We start from the raw sequence: 16486 nt of genomic DNA, 5'->3' as shown, positions 1-16486 counted from the left end.
AAATTTCAAATACACAGTTCAGTATTGTTAACTATACTCATCATGCATTAGATTTCCACAACTTACTCATTTTTCATAACTGAAACTGTGCAGCATTCGACCAACATCCCTTCATCCCTCTCCCTTGCTGACTCTGGCAGCCACCAATCTAATATCTGCTTTCATGAGTTCGACTATTTTAGATTTCACATATAAGTGAGATTATGCTTTATTTGCCTTTCTTACTGGGGCTTGTTACTCAGCTCAGTATCTTCCAGGTGCATCATGTTATGCAAATGGCAGAAATTTCTTCTTTTTTAAAATTAAATTTATTGGGGTGATTTGATGAACAGGGTCATGTAGGTTTCAAGTGTACATCTCCATGACACACGATCTGTACACTGCATCGTTTGCCAATCAGTCGCCCAAAGTCAAATCATCTTCTCTCATTATATATTTGGAGAATTCCCTTTTTTAAAAAAAGGCCGATATATACATAAGAATATAGATATCTCTCCAAGATCTTAATTTTTTTTCCTTTGGAGATATACCCAGAGGTAGGATTGCTGGATTCTATGATGCTCCTATTTTTAAGATTTTGAGGAACTTCCATACTGCATTCCACATGCTGTACCAATTTACATTCCCAAGAACAGTGAGCATTCCCCTCTTCACACCCTCACTGACTCTTACCCTTTGTGTTTTTGAGATAGCCATTCTAAAAGGTGAGGTAATTATCTCACTGTGGCTTTAATTTGCACTTCCCCAGTAACTAATTATATTGAGTACCTTTCATATACCTATTGGCCATTGGTTTGGTTTTTTTATTCTTTGAGAAATATTTATTCAAATCCTTTCTCTCTTCTTTAATTGGGTTATTTTGTTATTGTTGCCAACATCCTTATATGTTTTGAATATTAACCTCTTATTAATGTAGAGTTTGAAAATATTTTCTTCTGTTCTGTAGGTTATCTCTTCACTATACTGATTGTTTTCCTTGCTGTGCAGAAGCTTTACTGTGGTGCAATCCCACTTGTCTATGTTTTGCTTTGTTGCCTGTGCTTTTGGGGTCATATCCAAAAAATAACTGCCTAGACCAATGTCAAGAAACTATCCACCTTTAATTTCTTCCAGTAGGTTTACATTTTTGGACAGATCTTATGTTTAAGTCTTTAATCCATTCTGAATTAATTTTTGAATATGGTGTGAGATAAAGATCCAATCTTATTCTTCATGTGAATATTTTCTTAGAATGCTTTATTGAGATGATCATTTCCACATTATGTGGTTTTAGAAACCTTGATGAAGATCAGTTGACTATAGACTATGTGTAACTTTTTTTCTGAGCTGACTATTCTGTTCCATGATATGTATGTCAGTATTCATGCCAATACCATCATACTGTTTCAGTTACTCTAGTTTTAAAATAAGGAACATGATGCCCCAGCTTTGTTCTTGCTCAAGATAGTTATGGTTCTTTGGTAGTTTTTTTTTTTTTTTGGTGTGTGTGGTTTCATACATTTTAGGATTGTTTCAACTTCTGTAAAATGTGCCATTGGAATTTTAATAGGGATTGCATTGAGTCTGTAGATCTCTTTGGGTAATATGAATATTTTAACAATATTAATACCTCCAACCCATGAACGTTGGATAGCTTTTCACTCATTTGTATCTTCTTCAATTTCTTTCATCAGTGTTTGATGCTTTTCAGTGTACAGATTTTTCACTTCCATGGTTAAATATATTCCTAAGTATTTTATTCTTTTTTATGCTATTATAAATAGGATAATTTATATTTCAGGTTATTGTTAGTATATAGAAATGCAACTGATCTTGGTATGTTGATTTTGTATCCTGCAAATTTACTGAAATTGTTTATTAGTTCCAATAGTTTTTTTGCGAGGAATCTTTTAGATTTTCTATATATAATATTATGTCATCTGAAAATAAGGGCAATTTTACTTCTTTTTTTCTGACTTGGATGCATTTTCTTCCTCTTTTTTCCTTTTCTACTCTCTCTTCTTTTTCTCCTCCTTCCCCTTTCTCCCCCTCATGTTGTTGCTGTTCTTCTTCTTCTTCTTCTTCTTCTTCTTCTTCTCTTTCTCTCTCTCTTTCTCTCTTTCTCTCTCTCCCCCTCTCCCTCTCCCTCTGCCTAATTACTTTGGGTGAGACTTCTAGTAACAGGTTGATATAACAGTGCCAAGAGTGGGTGTCCTTGTCTTATTACTGATCTCAGAGAAAAAGCTTTCAGCTTTTCACCAGTAAGTGTAATATTAGCTGTGAACTTGTCATATATGGCCCTTATTATGTCATTATTCCTTTTATACCTACTTTGTTGAAAGTTTTTATTATGGATGCATGTTGAATTTTTGTTAATAATTTTTCTGTATCTATAGAAAAAAATACGTGATTTTTGTTCTTTATTCTGTTAATGTGGTATTTTACATTTATTGATTTGTATATGTTGAACCTTCCTTGAATTAAAAGGATGAATTCTACTTGATTATAGTATATGATTATTTTAATGTGTTGATGAACTCAGTTTACTAATAGTTGAGAATTTTTGGATCTATATTTGTCAGTTATATTGGCTTTAAATTTCTTTTCTTGTAATGTCCATGTCTGACTTTAGTATCAGGGTATTTATTCATTACTAAATCTTGGTAGGTTGTATGTTTCTAAGAATCAATCCATTTAGTCTAGGTTATCCAGTATGGTGTTACATAATTGTTCATAACATTTTTTATGATCCTTTGTAGTTCTGTGATTTCAGTGGTAATGTTTCTCCTTTCATTTATGATTTAAATCTTTTTTCTTAGTTTAGCTAAATATTTGTTACTTTTGTTTGTCTTTAAAAAGACCCATTCTTAGTTTCACTCATCACTTCTATTGTTTTTCTATTCTCTATTTTATTTATTTCTGCTCTAATATTTACTATTGTTGTCCTTCTGCTAAATGTGCACTTTATTCTATTCCTTGAAGTGTAAAGTTAATGTGTTGATTTGGGATCTTTATTTTTTTTCTCAATCTAGGCTTTTATTGCTATCAGCTTTCCTCTTAGAACTGCCTTAGCTGCATCCCATAAGTTTTAGTGCGTCATGTTTTTACTTTCATTTGTCAGAGTATTTTTTCCTTCCATTTTGGTTTATTGTTTAATCCATTGCTTGTTTAGAAACATATTATTTAATTTCACATATTTGTGAAGTTGCCAATTTTTCTCCTGTTCTTATTGATTTCTAGTTTTTTATTACTGTAGTTGAGAAAGATAACTTGATGTGATCAGTATTTCTAAATTTATTAAGATTTGTTTTGTGGCCTAACATATTTTCTGTCCTTGTGAGTGTTTCCTGTGGACTTGAGAAGAATATGCATTCTGCTGCTGTTGGATAGAATGTTCTGGATATGTATGTTAGGACAGTTAGTCTAAAGTGTTACTGATTTTTTTGTGTAGAGGATCTGTCCATTGTTGAAAGGGGATATTGAAGTCACCTATCATTATTGCATTGCTTGCTATATTTCTCTTTTTAATTCTGTTAATATTTGCTTCATATCTTTAGCTGCTCTGATATTGAGTGAATATATACTTGCAATTGTCATAGGCTCTTGATGAATAGATCCCATTATCATTACAGAGTAACAACCCTCTTGTCTCTTGTGACATTTCTGACATGGGGCCTATTTTGTCTGAAATTAGGAGAGCCACTACTCTCTTTTGGTTATTTTTTGCATTGAATATCTTTTTTCATTTCTTTACTTTCAACTTAGGTGTTTCTTTAAAGCTAAAGTAAGTCTCTTGTAGGCAACACATTGCTGAAACTGTTATTTTGTTTTTTTAATAAGAGAAAAGTATTTGGAAAGTCACAGAGGTACAAGAAGTGAGTGGTATAAGAAATGGGCTCAGAAAATAAGTTACAGAGGCAAAATAAGGGCACTTGGAGCTTAGGAGAAAGGAGGCCAGGGAAATGGCCCAGGGGGTAGAAGGGGAGGGGGGAGGAAAGTTTCCAGCATGCTCCTGAAGGGAGAGCACCTGAACCTGTTTTTGACCAATCAGTGACTCTGAGTCTTTTGATTGGAGAATTTATTCTATGTACATTTAAAGTATTGATTGATATGTGAGGACTTAATATTACCATTTTGTTCATGGTTTCCTGACTATTTTGTAGTTTCTTGCTTCCTCTTTTGCTGTCTTCCTTTTTAACATTTATTTTTTGGTAGTAATCAGTTTAATTCCTTTCTCTTTAGAATAAAGTGGATCTTTCTGGGCTGTGTCCCACACTTCTAGAAAAACTGGGTGCTTACCCACATGCTCTCACTTTCTTTGTGGGAGAAACTGGAGCCAGAGGAGGTGCCTCTTGGCACTGAGCTGTGCTACCTTGGAGGAGCAGAGATGTAGGTAAAGTGAAAATGTTATTCTTATTCTCTTTAATAAGACATTCTCAGATTTTTTTGCTCCAGTGGGGTGCTGGGGCTTCTTCACGGGTCTCCCAGGATCCCATAAGGTACTCTAATCTGTGGGTGGCTGTCAAAATTGATGTTTCTGCTGGAAGATGATAGCTGAAAACTCCTATCCCATCATCTTGCTGATGTCACTTCTAAGAGTTCAGTTTTCCGAGTTAATGTTTATCAAACTACATCTGTAAGGGTGTGCTGCTTTCCCATGGAACTTAGGTAAAAATGTTCCCCTTGTAATTTGACATCTGTACATTAATCAGGTTTGAGACTGACATACTGCACTGTAGTACTGTTATGCATGTGTACTTCATATCTCCCTAACTAGACAGCATGTTCCTAACTGTAGGTGAGTCAGAGAAAAATCATAAATGAGCGGAGGTTTGAGCTAAGCCCAAAGTGCGCGAATGGTGCCGTGAATGGGAAGGCCACCATTTTGCTGGAGGCTTTGTTTCCCCAAGAGTTCTTTTTGTTGTTGTTGCTCTATTACATTTACATAATGGAATACTCCCTACAGTTCTAAGTATCATATTTTCTTACTTCTAATCCCCACTTCCCTACAACTTTGTGTAGCTGAAATTTCCTGAAGGGAACCCGAAACAGACATTAACATCCTAACAATCTGTGTGGAGAAGCACTTTCTCACAATATTCTCAATACTTGCCAAACCTGATTGAATCCTGTGTTGTTCTGGTGCTCTAAGAGCAATTGGGGTGGGTCCTTAACTAACAACTAGATGCATAGTGAAAATGGTTCCATCAGATTGTCCAGTGCAAAATGACCAGCGGCACCCTCTAGTTCTGAGCTGCCAGCAGTCCAGAAAGCTGAGGCCTCGCCTCAGAGCTCCCTGTCACAACGCATGTGCTTGGATCGACAGTTTTCTGAGTATATTTTATGTAATACATGTCCACTGAAATTCTGTGTGTGCATGCACTCACACACGAAGTGCTTTCATCAAATCTCCCCTTAGTTATAAAACCAATTGGAAAGGGGTTTAAAAACACTGCTGTAAGGAAAACTTTGAACTTTGGGTAGCTCATCGTTCCATGGATTCATTTGCCCATGGTTCTCACAGACTCACTATTGAAACCCGGGACTTTGGGAACTGCTGCACTGCACCATGTGTTACAGCTGTGTGCTCCTGCTTTATTATTTCTCTGGCCTTCATTTTGTCTGCCCCTGGTGAAAGATTCCTGGAATTCATGCCACCCTTCTCTTTTTCTTACTCTCTCTGGCAGGTCATGTCATAGTCTCATTGAGTGAGGTGCAGGTAGATTGCCTTGTTGTTTTGTGATTCTTCCAATATTCTCCAATGTGTGCAAGTCTGTGTCTCCATTTAGACCATACCCTCACCCAGGAAAGTACCAGTGCACTGCTAATAGTAGGGACTTAATAAATGCTTGATAATCCAAAGAGCTTATTTGTCCATTCAACAAATATTTACTGTGCAACTACTAAGTGTTAGACACTCTTATTAGTACTTGTAACTTAAGACTCCTGCCCTCATGAAGTTTATTTTCTAGTATTGGAGCCAAATAATAAGTATTGGACATAATATGCAATTTAACAATAATTTATTTGCATGTAGTCTATTGAGATATAATTAAATTTAACACTGTATAAGTTTAAGGTATACAATGTGTTGATTGGATGTATTTATATATTGTGATATGATGAAACATTTAAGGACAAGTTCCTTAGAAATAGTGAATAGACATTTTTCCATAGAAGAAATACAAATGGTCAGTAGGTATATGAAAAGATGCTCAACATCACTAATCATTAAGGAAATGCAGATTAAAATCACAATGAGATATCTCCCCTCATCCATGTTAGAATGGCTATTATCAAGAAGACAGGGGTGAGAAAGGTGAAGGAATTAAAAAGTACAAATTTGAATTTTCAAAATAGTCACAGGGATATAAAGTACAACATAAGGAATACAGTCAATAACGTTGTGAAAACAACGTGTGGCGTCAGGGGCTCCTAAACTTATTGTGGGGGATAATTGCATAAGCTGTATAAATGTCTAACCACTATGCTCTACAACTGAAACTAATACATTGATTGTCTACTGTAATTCAAAAATGTCTAAGTAATAAAAACAGGAAGACAGATAACAAGTGCTGGCAAGGATGTGGAGAGAAGAAAACGCTCACGCGCCAATGCTGAGAATTAAATTGGTTGGGCACTATGGAAAATGGTATGGAGGTTCCATAGAAAATACAACTGCCATGTGACCCAGCAATCCCACTCCTGCTGTACTTGTATGTCCAAGGGAAATTAACACAGGATGTCAGGAAGATTATCTGCACTCCCACGCGATCATTTTGGCAAGCTTTCACAATAGCCAAAATTTGAAAACAACCTAAATGCCTGTCAACAAGTGAAGGGGTAAGGGTTTGGTGTTTGTATGCAACAGAAGATCATTCAGCCATGAGAAAGGAGGAAATCCTGCCCTTTGCAGCAAAAGAGAAGGAGCTTGAGGGTATCATGCACAGTACAGAGAAAGACAAAGATTTATATGTGAGATCTAAGAAAGAGGATAAAAAAGGGATAGGGGGTTGTGGCAGGGGATAGAATAGGAGAGATGTCGTTAAAGGGGATGACCTTGCAACTAGAAGAGAAGGAAGTTCTGGAGAGCTAATACGCAGCAGAGTGATTTTAGCCCACTGTTAGTCCTTGGTGACATTTCCTCTCTTTCCTACCTGTTCCCATTCTAGGTCTCGTCCCCTTGTGCCAGGGTCTCACAGTGTGAGCCCTGTCTCTTGCTTTTTGAGCACTTCTCTCAGCGTGTAGTTTTAGACTTGAGAGTGTGAATTGTAGATGTGGTCCCCACCGGGAAACAGAAAGGTTCAATGGCTTTGCTCACCAGCTCACCAGCCTTCAGTGCCTTCCTTGAGTACAATTGGTACTAACAAATGTTCTTTTGTTAGGTAAATACAAAGAATGATGCAAGTAAATTTATTGAGAAAGAAAAAAGGGTAGGGCTTCCCTAGAGGTTGGATGTAGCTGACTCGATTGTAAACTTTTTGTAAAAGGGAAGTTTTCAAATAGCCAGTTATAAAAGCAGTCACTGGATGTGAAGTACAGCATAGGGTTTATAGCCAACAATATTGTAACAACTATGTGCAGTGCCAGACGGCTACTATATTTACTGAGGCGATCGCTTTATCACTTGCTTAAATGTCTAAACATTACATTGTACACCTGAAACCAATAGCTGTTACCTATAATTGAAAAATTAAAAAATTATTTTAAAGAAAAATAACATAGGCCCATGTAGCCCAACATTTGACTCATCAAAGAGTTTTCAGTCTAATTTTAAATATTATGCAAAGCAACTATGTGCCATCCCAACTGAAGTTACAGCATTTGCTTTTTGGTGAAATGTGTAAAATGTTGAACCATCTGACTGTGCTTAGCTTTGAAAATTAGTTCATAATTTCTCTTTAGAATTACAGTTTCATATTTTGGTTTTCAAAAAGTGAAAGAGAAAAGAAAAGAAGGAGAGAATATTTGATGAAACCTTCACTCAATTTTGTTCAGGCAAAGGAACAGAACAGGGACGTGGCCAAGGCTATGGTCGTGGGATCCAGGGAGCCAAAAAGAGATAGGCTTGGAATCGTGGGTGCAGGGAAAAAACAAGAGAAAAACCACAGTGGGAAGTCTCACTGAAATAGGAAACACGTAATAGAGCTATCTGGAAGGAAAGAATGGATTTTTTATTTTATGCTGGCTTCTAAGAATCTTGTCAATGAAAGTCCTAAAAGAAGGAAGAAATGACATTCGTGAAAAGCATCTCAAGGTTTTTCTGAAGGATGTTGCTGGATAAATCCGGGATGCTATTGGAGACTGTTCTGACACCGTTTATGAAATAGATTAAAAGCCAGAGATCTAGTGCGTGCATGGAAACAGCCGCTCAGTAGCCTAGGGATGACCGCAAGTTCAGCTGCATTTCTGAACTGTCACCATCTATTTGCCAGCAGATATTATAGCTTAAAGGTTAGATGAGCAGGATCATTCTGTCACAGGACAAGTATAAGCTAAGTTGGTAGCAGCGTTCCCTTTGCTCACCCTTATATTTCATAGACTTATGTTAGAGTTTCATTTTTTAAAACCTAAGGGAAATTCTGCATTTCTCCTTGTAGGTTAAGAAGTGACTGTTAGACTGGAAGCAGCAGAGGCTGTGATGCCCTTAAACTTCTGGAGTTAAAAATTAAATAAGGTGAACAGGTGCTCCAGTTTTAAAGCTGATAAAGCTGGGTGAAAGGCCCCTTAGAAGACCAGCTTCTGGCTGGAGAGAAGGCAGGAATAGCCACAGGGTCCTAAGGCACTGAAACTGGGGTCTAAGGTGTGAGAGTCTGGTGGGGGCCCTGTGGCCTGGTGACTGACCACCCTGCTGAGCAGTCAAGGGTTTGAAGATCAAAGGCACAAAGCGCCCCCCCTTCCCCGTGATCTCTTCCATGCTTCCCCCCTCCCCAGCTGCAGCTGGGACAGTGCAGCACACACCCCTCCCCGTGTATGCTTTCTCAAAGCCAGCCTGGCAACAGCACACCCTGTGTTTGCTCTGCCTTCACCAGCATCCAACCCCAGGTTCCCTCATTTCTCACCTCTATTCAGCTCAGCGATCAACACTGCAAATTTTGCTCCTTCTCATCCCTGAAATGAAGTCTTTGGACCAGGGGGCCACTGTGTCTGTAGAAGAAAGAAGGCTGGTAGTCAATGGTCTAAATAGCTCCAGCATATCCTGACATTCACACCTCTGTGCTTTCAGCCCCTGCCTCAGAGAATGTCACACTGAAAACCAGGAGTTAGAAGTCTGGATTGTCCTCTCAATTGTCTTTGTGAGCACTGAAAAGTCACTAAGTTAATCTCCTGTTCCTTTCACTCAAAAATTTCCTCAATTCCCACTTGTTCCTCGGGTCCAAGTTCTCTGACCTCCACTCCCCTAGCATTACGTTGTTACAAGGCAGATTGGTCACAGAATGAGGACCTGCCTTTGTTCTTGCCAGTCCACCAGCTGGTTTAGTATCTTCCCCTAGGTCACCAGGTAGATTCATTTCTCTTCCCATTCACTTCTTCCCAGATTATTTCGGTCAGTTATTTCCATAATATTTTGGGGGGTGCCAGTTATGTGCTAGACCTAACTTCTAGGTATAAATTAATAAGCAAAACATTGTATGAGGTCTGTCCAGAAGGTATTCAGCCATGTAATATGAAAAATAGAGACATTTATTGGAGAAGATACAAGAAACATTGTACACAGGATAACGATGCCTCAGTCCCCTTCAAAGTAGGCACTTGGGAACCTCACACAGTTCTCCTAGTCACCATCAGCTGCCCTGCTATATTTTCCTGAAACTCATCAACAGTTTGAAATCTCTTCCCTTCCAAAAATGATTTTAGATTTGGGAAAAGCTAGAAGTCACAGGACACCAAATCTGGGCAGAGGGGGGCTGAGTCATCTGGGTGATTTGACGTTTCACTGAAAAACTCTGCACGAGACATGATGTGTGACCAGGTGTGTTGTCCTGATGAAGCTGCCAGTCACCAGTTGCCCATAGCTGCAGCCTTCTGAATCTCCTGAATAGTTTCCGTGGATGAATGTTCAGGCTTAATGTAAAATTGGATGCAGATTCATTGCTCTATTCACTCAGTCACTTTGAATGCAATGGCCGCACAGTACACATGCTCACACAACAGCGTCTACCGCCCCCACTGACTAGTACAGTGAAGTCATCATTGTTCACACATGCACACTCCAGTTCACTCTCCTTGGCTGCCAGATTACATTGATGTGCAAATGATTCTTATTATGTTAATAATGATTGTACTTTTCCCAGACAATCTTGTATTTTCTGCCCTTAGCAGAGTTTATAGTCTACTGTAAGACATATAATAAACAAGTAAAATGCAAAAGTGCTACGAAGGAACTCAACACATTAGAAATCTTTCCTTTTTCTCATATCACTCTCTGAATGTTGACCTGCAGATTTGTCACTTCATGTAAATTGGCCTTGAGTTTCAGACCCAGAATCTACCTTCACACAGCTATGTCCTTTGAAAGACTGTTCAAGATTGGAACTTTATGAGAAGTCTGAGCAGGATAGCAGACATCTCTGAAGGTTCTTGAATGTGCCAAACATATTAAGGGAAGGATACTGTTTGGAAATAGGTACAGGTCTATCATTCTCTCTCTTTTTTTCCTCTCAGACTCCAAAATGCATGTGTCAGTAAAGTACATGTCCAATTAATTTTGTTTTTGTAGTGCATAATGTAAGATTGCCAGTTTCTGAAACCTCTGATAACTCTGGCAAGTTAGAGGCTCCATTGACTCCCAGTTAAGCAGAAGGAAAAAAACAAGCTGGGAGAAAGCAGAGCAGCTGGAACCACTGAGTGAGATCTGAACAGCACGAAGTGGGTTTGGGTTTGCAGGTTCTCTGAGTAGCAGGTTCTCAGAGATTTTATGTTACTCCCTGACTGTCGTCAGTTCTTGAAAGTCCTAGCTTGGTCTCCGCCCTGTTGTTGGGTCATTCGTGGCTCATAGCCTGAAGAGTAGGGGACAGTCACTTGCAAGTCAACAGCAAGAGGCAGTAGAATTGAAGAGCTCTGAGCGGCTGGTCCCTGAGTAGAAGAGAGGAAGGTCCCTGGGAAATGTTCCAGAGACCTCTGGGGTCTCTTTCAGGTGGGCATATCTCTGGAAATTAAGACTTCTAACCTTGTTTTGTCATCATGGGATGTTGAGGCTGGAGATTTTTAGTATAGCTGTAAATTCCTTGTTTTCCCCCCAGTCCCCCTGCAGTATGTTTGGGAAAGGCATCATTGTCAAATCCCCTAGCGTTTCACCGAGTATGGTTTTATCCGATGTGATTTTCTCAAGGTGACAGTGCAGATGTGGAACGCCAGCCTTCTCACTCCAGGTGCCAGGTGCCACATGATCACTCCTACAACTTTGGGAAGTCCTTCCAACTAATTAAACGGATGTTGGAAAGGTGGTAAACCCCATGGAATTAGAGCTACATCGTGCTTTCCAAGTTCTCTCACTGTGCTTTGCCACCAAATCAAACTGCTCTTCTCTTCAGGCGTGAGGATGCAGTGTTATAAGAAATAGTGTTCTTTCTTAGTCCCGTTCCCTGTGGCTGAGTCTCCCTGGTCACAAATAGCACAGCTGATGCTAATGGTTGCTCATCACCCTGCCGTTTCTCAAATAGCCTGCAAAGTTGGCAGGAGAGTTCTTGGGCCAGAAAACAGGTTCTGTGTGAAGTTGTGCTAAAGCTCTGAGAGTGTGTACTGGGGTGGTTTCAGGCTCCTTCGGATGTGTGAGCTTCTGAAATTGATGGGGTGTGGGACTCGATGATGTTCTGCCGAGTGGACTGGGAACAAAAATCGAACAGTGCAGCACGCGTGCTCTACGAAGCCGTAGTCTAAGTGTCCATGAAGGGGCACAAGTTGAGCCTGGTCAGTTTCCAGGTTTGTATTAATGTTCATTCACTGCTTATTTATTAATTTAATTCTTGTTACGACTTGTTATCAGACTGATGGTCAGAAGCACCAAATGCTAAAGAAAATTTATGTGAGAGGTTTCTATTCACAAATTTGTTATATTTTTCCCTCTGTGAATCAAGCAGTGACCACCAAATCTTGATTTTCTGGAAAAACAGAATAACCACAACCTAGCTCTCAGAAGATATATTTCAGGGTAACTGCTATTGAGTCAAACATAATATGACCTCAGAGATTTGTAATAATACAGAGAAGGGTCAGTTTCACCTTTTTCTTGTGTTTTCTTAGGATTTAAATGGGTTGTTAAAGATCTCAATGATCTGTTAATTGTGTTAATAGCAAAAGTGAAAAAAATGCTAACCTACTTAAGATTCTTAATTTTTTTCAAGCACATTGGACACAGTTTGATTTATTGTGTTCGAGCTGTTTACCCAAATGTCTTACATGGTGATTGCCAGTCTTTGAAAAGACACTGATCTTTAAAAGAGGTTTTTCAAAGATGTACTGAACTCCACTGTCTCCTTCCCTTATCTTCTTTCTTTACCCTATCTGGCTCTGTCCTTCGAAGAACCATTATTCCAACTCCAAGGCTTCTCAGGAGACGGTTTGAAAACTACCTAATGGTTTCAAATTTCTCAACACTTGTTGAATTTTGCCTCTGAAATGCAATTCATATTCATGTTATAACTTATTGATCTGTTAACCGCAAAACCCCAAAGGCTGTTCCCTCTAATGGATACCAAGCTGTTAGACTGTAACTCTGAGTGCTGAAGTCCTGGCAATGCTGTTCCTGGTGGTATAACCAGTGCCTCATACACACCAGTGGTGGTTGCTATGGTAATGTTGTTAGTAACAACAGTGATAGTAATGGCTAACACCTATACACTATTGCCACAACCTAGGCATTTGACACACACTAGCACTTAACTCTCAGCAACCATTGCGCCAGTACTATTATTACCCCATTCATGAAGGAGAAAGCCCGGGCACTATGAGGGTGAGCAACATAGTGCTCAACATGGTGAAGATTATTAAGGGGAAGTACCGATTCAAGACCACGCAGCCTGGCTTCCAGACCTGTGCCCTTAACTGTCACAGTATCCTGCTTCCCCGTGCACAAAAATAAAATGGCGCACCTTAGAGAAAATTTTATTTGATCGCAGCTCTTCCCCAACTGCTCCACTATTTGCATGACACGGATTGACCTTTCCTAGAGCCTCTTTATACTTTACCTTACAATCAGGTTTTCAGATGACCAGGTTTTAAATAACTACAAACCTTTCTGTTTTTCCAAGAGCCATGCTTTGCATCACCCATAAGTCAGACCCAGTTTTTTACCGACCTGATTTGGATGAGGTTAATGTGAGTGGTTGGCAGGCTAAAGGCTTTCTACTCAGAGTAAGGACATCAGTTGCAGATTTTTGGCTGGGTTGTTCTCTACTCTCTAAAGTTTAACTGGCATTAAAAAAGTAATCAGCTTTAGTAAGCAATTTATATAGCTATTATAGATGGTGTTTTATGAAAAAAAATAACACAATATTGGAGTCTGAAATCCTAAAAAAGTTAAATCTCAAGATTGTTCCTTTCTCACTGTGGGGGCTCCTCCATCTGCTTCCTCTCCCAGTAATAATGCAAAGTGTTTGAATAGCTCAAGAATATGTAGTGATGTCACAAATTTACACACACAGTAATTGAATGTACAGGGATAAGGTACCTCCTTTATTTCTCTGTATTTGATCTGATCTTTCTTGTCAAGTGTCTACCTATTGGGTACAGAAGAAAAACAAAACAAAACAGCTTAGCCTGGTGTGATATGAAACAAACAATTTCATCTTTTCTTCAGATGTAACTTGCTACTTCGAACAACTGTTGAGTGTTTCAGATTCCCTATTGTTCTTGCTCTTTCAAGAAGGTAACCGAGAGTAAGGGGCAGGGACCACAAGGCTTTGTAGAATTCGGAGGGGTGGGCATGATAAATGATATGAACTCAGCTCCACTATGGTTTGGCTCAGGCAGCTCTGATCCTAGTAATCTGTTGTTTACTAGGATCTATTCATAATAGGATCAATCTGTCTGATCTTATTATCTGTTATTAGTAGTTTTGGTAGATGAACTGTTAGCATATATTTTTTCAGGGTCTCTGGACTCTAGAAAACCTCCTCTGATGACTAGGCCTTCCTTGTCTTTCACAGGTTTTGAAACTGGCGGGCTAACTTATTTTCTTGCATGTAAAGTAAAATCTCAGAGCCTTCATTGTTCTTGACATCCACTGGCAGTCAGAACTAGAACTCAGAATTCTGAACTCTCATGCCTGTACTCTTCCCACTTTAGCATGATCAGGCCATCCTGCCTGATGGTCTTCATTCACAGTCTAGTTAGTGCCCCCAGAGGTTCTGGAGCACCTGTTTTCTCCTGACTACTAAAGACTTCTCATTTACCCAGATGGGCTACTCAAGACCAAGCCCATGAAAATTGTCCCTCCCATCTACCTTACTGGCTTCTCTTTACTCTAGGAGAAAAATAGTGTAATAAAAAATAATGAAGGCTGATTGTTCTCGTTGTTTCATTTTTGAGAGTTTTGTGATTTTTAACTTAGAATGCATGAAGACCATGCCTTCATCTAACTGGGATACACAAGCTTCTCTAGATCTCCTTACATTTTGTAATTCATATCACATAGGTGTAAGAATAAGAATAATCCACTGTTGGTATCTAGTCCTTATCCTCCCACAGGCCCAATGATCTTCCTAACACACCGATCAAAATACTTTACATGGTAAAAACACTTTGATGGCTTCTTACCACCTCGGGATGAAGCCCAAACTTATTTGCATGGCGTATGAGGCCCTTCATGATCTGCTGTCTTCTCTTCTCTATTTCTGCCCCTTCCTCTGATTCATGTTTGGACTCACCACGTTGAACCATGTGCAGTTCCCCAAACCTACTGAGACCCTTTACGTCTCTGTGCCTTTGTGTGGAAGCTCCTGCCCCTTCTTCCACCATTGCCTACTTGTCTTTCAGTAGGACTGGTCTGGGAAAGCTTCCCTGACCCTGGGTCTTTCCTCTCTGTCCCCACGGAGCTCAGTGCCCTCTTCTGCTATAGCTCCTCCTTTGTCATCTAGTTGCTGAATTGCAGTATTTCCCAACTTGAGTTTTCCCATAACGCTCCAGGCAGCTTATAATGTTAGAGAGCAATGGTGTCCATCCAGCAATAAAATAATTATTTAAGCTGTCAAGCAATAAAATAATTACCTAAGCCTTTTCTTCCCCTGAAAAGGGACTCAGTGGAGAGTTTGCAAGTGTGGATTGATGATCATGAGAGGTGAATCTTGAATATCAGTAACCATGATCCAGAGTCAATAATTAAGATGTTTTATTTTTTTTGGCCAAACCTTACTACCTATTTTGTGGATGTCACCATTGTGTGGCTTTAACTAGTATGTTTTTATTTGCACAGGGCATTTATTATTTAATTTAAATTCATAATAGGCTTGATAAATTTTATGCAGTACAGAAAATTTTGGTTTTGAAATTTAATAAATTAATAGGGAGATATGAATGCTAAGTGTACAAATTCACCTGAATTTGAACTTCTTAAGAGCCTTTGATCACACTAATGTGATCAAATGTCTCATGTTGAACTTCAAGCTAAAGCTGGTACTTCAAAATCCACTGTTTAAAAGGAGAAGCCATACTGACAATTATTTCCAGTTTGATTTTTTTTCACTTTTTGGAAATTAAGACTATCCCCACTCACAATATGTTATTTACAGAAATGTACTTGCAAATAGAAATGTGAAGCTTTTTGATTTTTTTAAGCACAATATGAAAAATGACTGAGTATCAGATGCTGAAAACAGTTTTTGCCTTTTTAAATTGCATTTAACATGTAGTTAAATTTTACGTTACATCTTAATGTAAGTTTAATTCTCAGACCAAACATGTCATAATTAAGTTTATATGTTGACAATTTATGCTTTTTCTTATGATACTTAAAATAAAATGAAACACTTGTGGCATGTGTTAAATGGAAAACAAGTCAAAATTTATCTGTTTTTAGTTTGGATATCATTAGTGCTCTTGTTCCAGCTAGCTACGTGATTCATGAAGTCATTTACTTCAGTTCTTCACTCCAAACTCAATTGTAGTGAGGCCTTTTCTGGACTCTCAATTGTTTTGGTTGAACTTATTGGAATGACATTGGTTATAATTATATAGGTTTCCAGGGTATGAAAACACATCGTCTGTGCACTACCCTGAGTCTCCTTCCATCATCACTTACTGCCCCTCTACCCTCTCCTACCTGCCCCCCTCCCTTTCCTCTAATAATCAGCACACCTTAATAATCACCACACCTTAATAATCACCACACCTTGGTCTCCTTTCACCTTGGTCTCCCTTTGTTTTTTTTTGTTTTTTTGTTTTTTTAATTTAGACAGAGGTGAAGGGAGGAAGAAAAGAGGGAGAGAAACATCAAGGTATGGTTGCCTCTTACACGACCCACACCAGGGAGCCAGGAGTGTTCAATCCCTGCCTGGGAATTGAATCAGTG

Source organism: Sturnira hondurensis, unplaced genomic scaffold (assembly GCF_014824575.4).
Source record: "Sturnira hondurensis isolate 20B ecotype Veracruz unplaced genomic scaffold, ASM1482457v3 Scaffold0012488, whole genome shotgun sequence".
Taxonomy (NCBI): Eukaryota; Metazoa; Chordata; class Mammalia; order Chiroptera; family Phyllostomidae; genus Sturnira; species Sturnira hondurensis.
Note: the sequence above shows the minus strand (reverse complement) of the source record.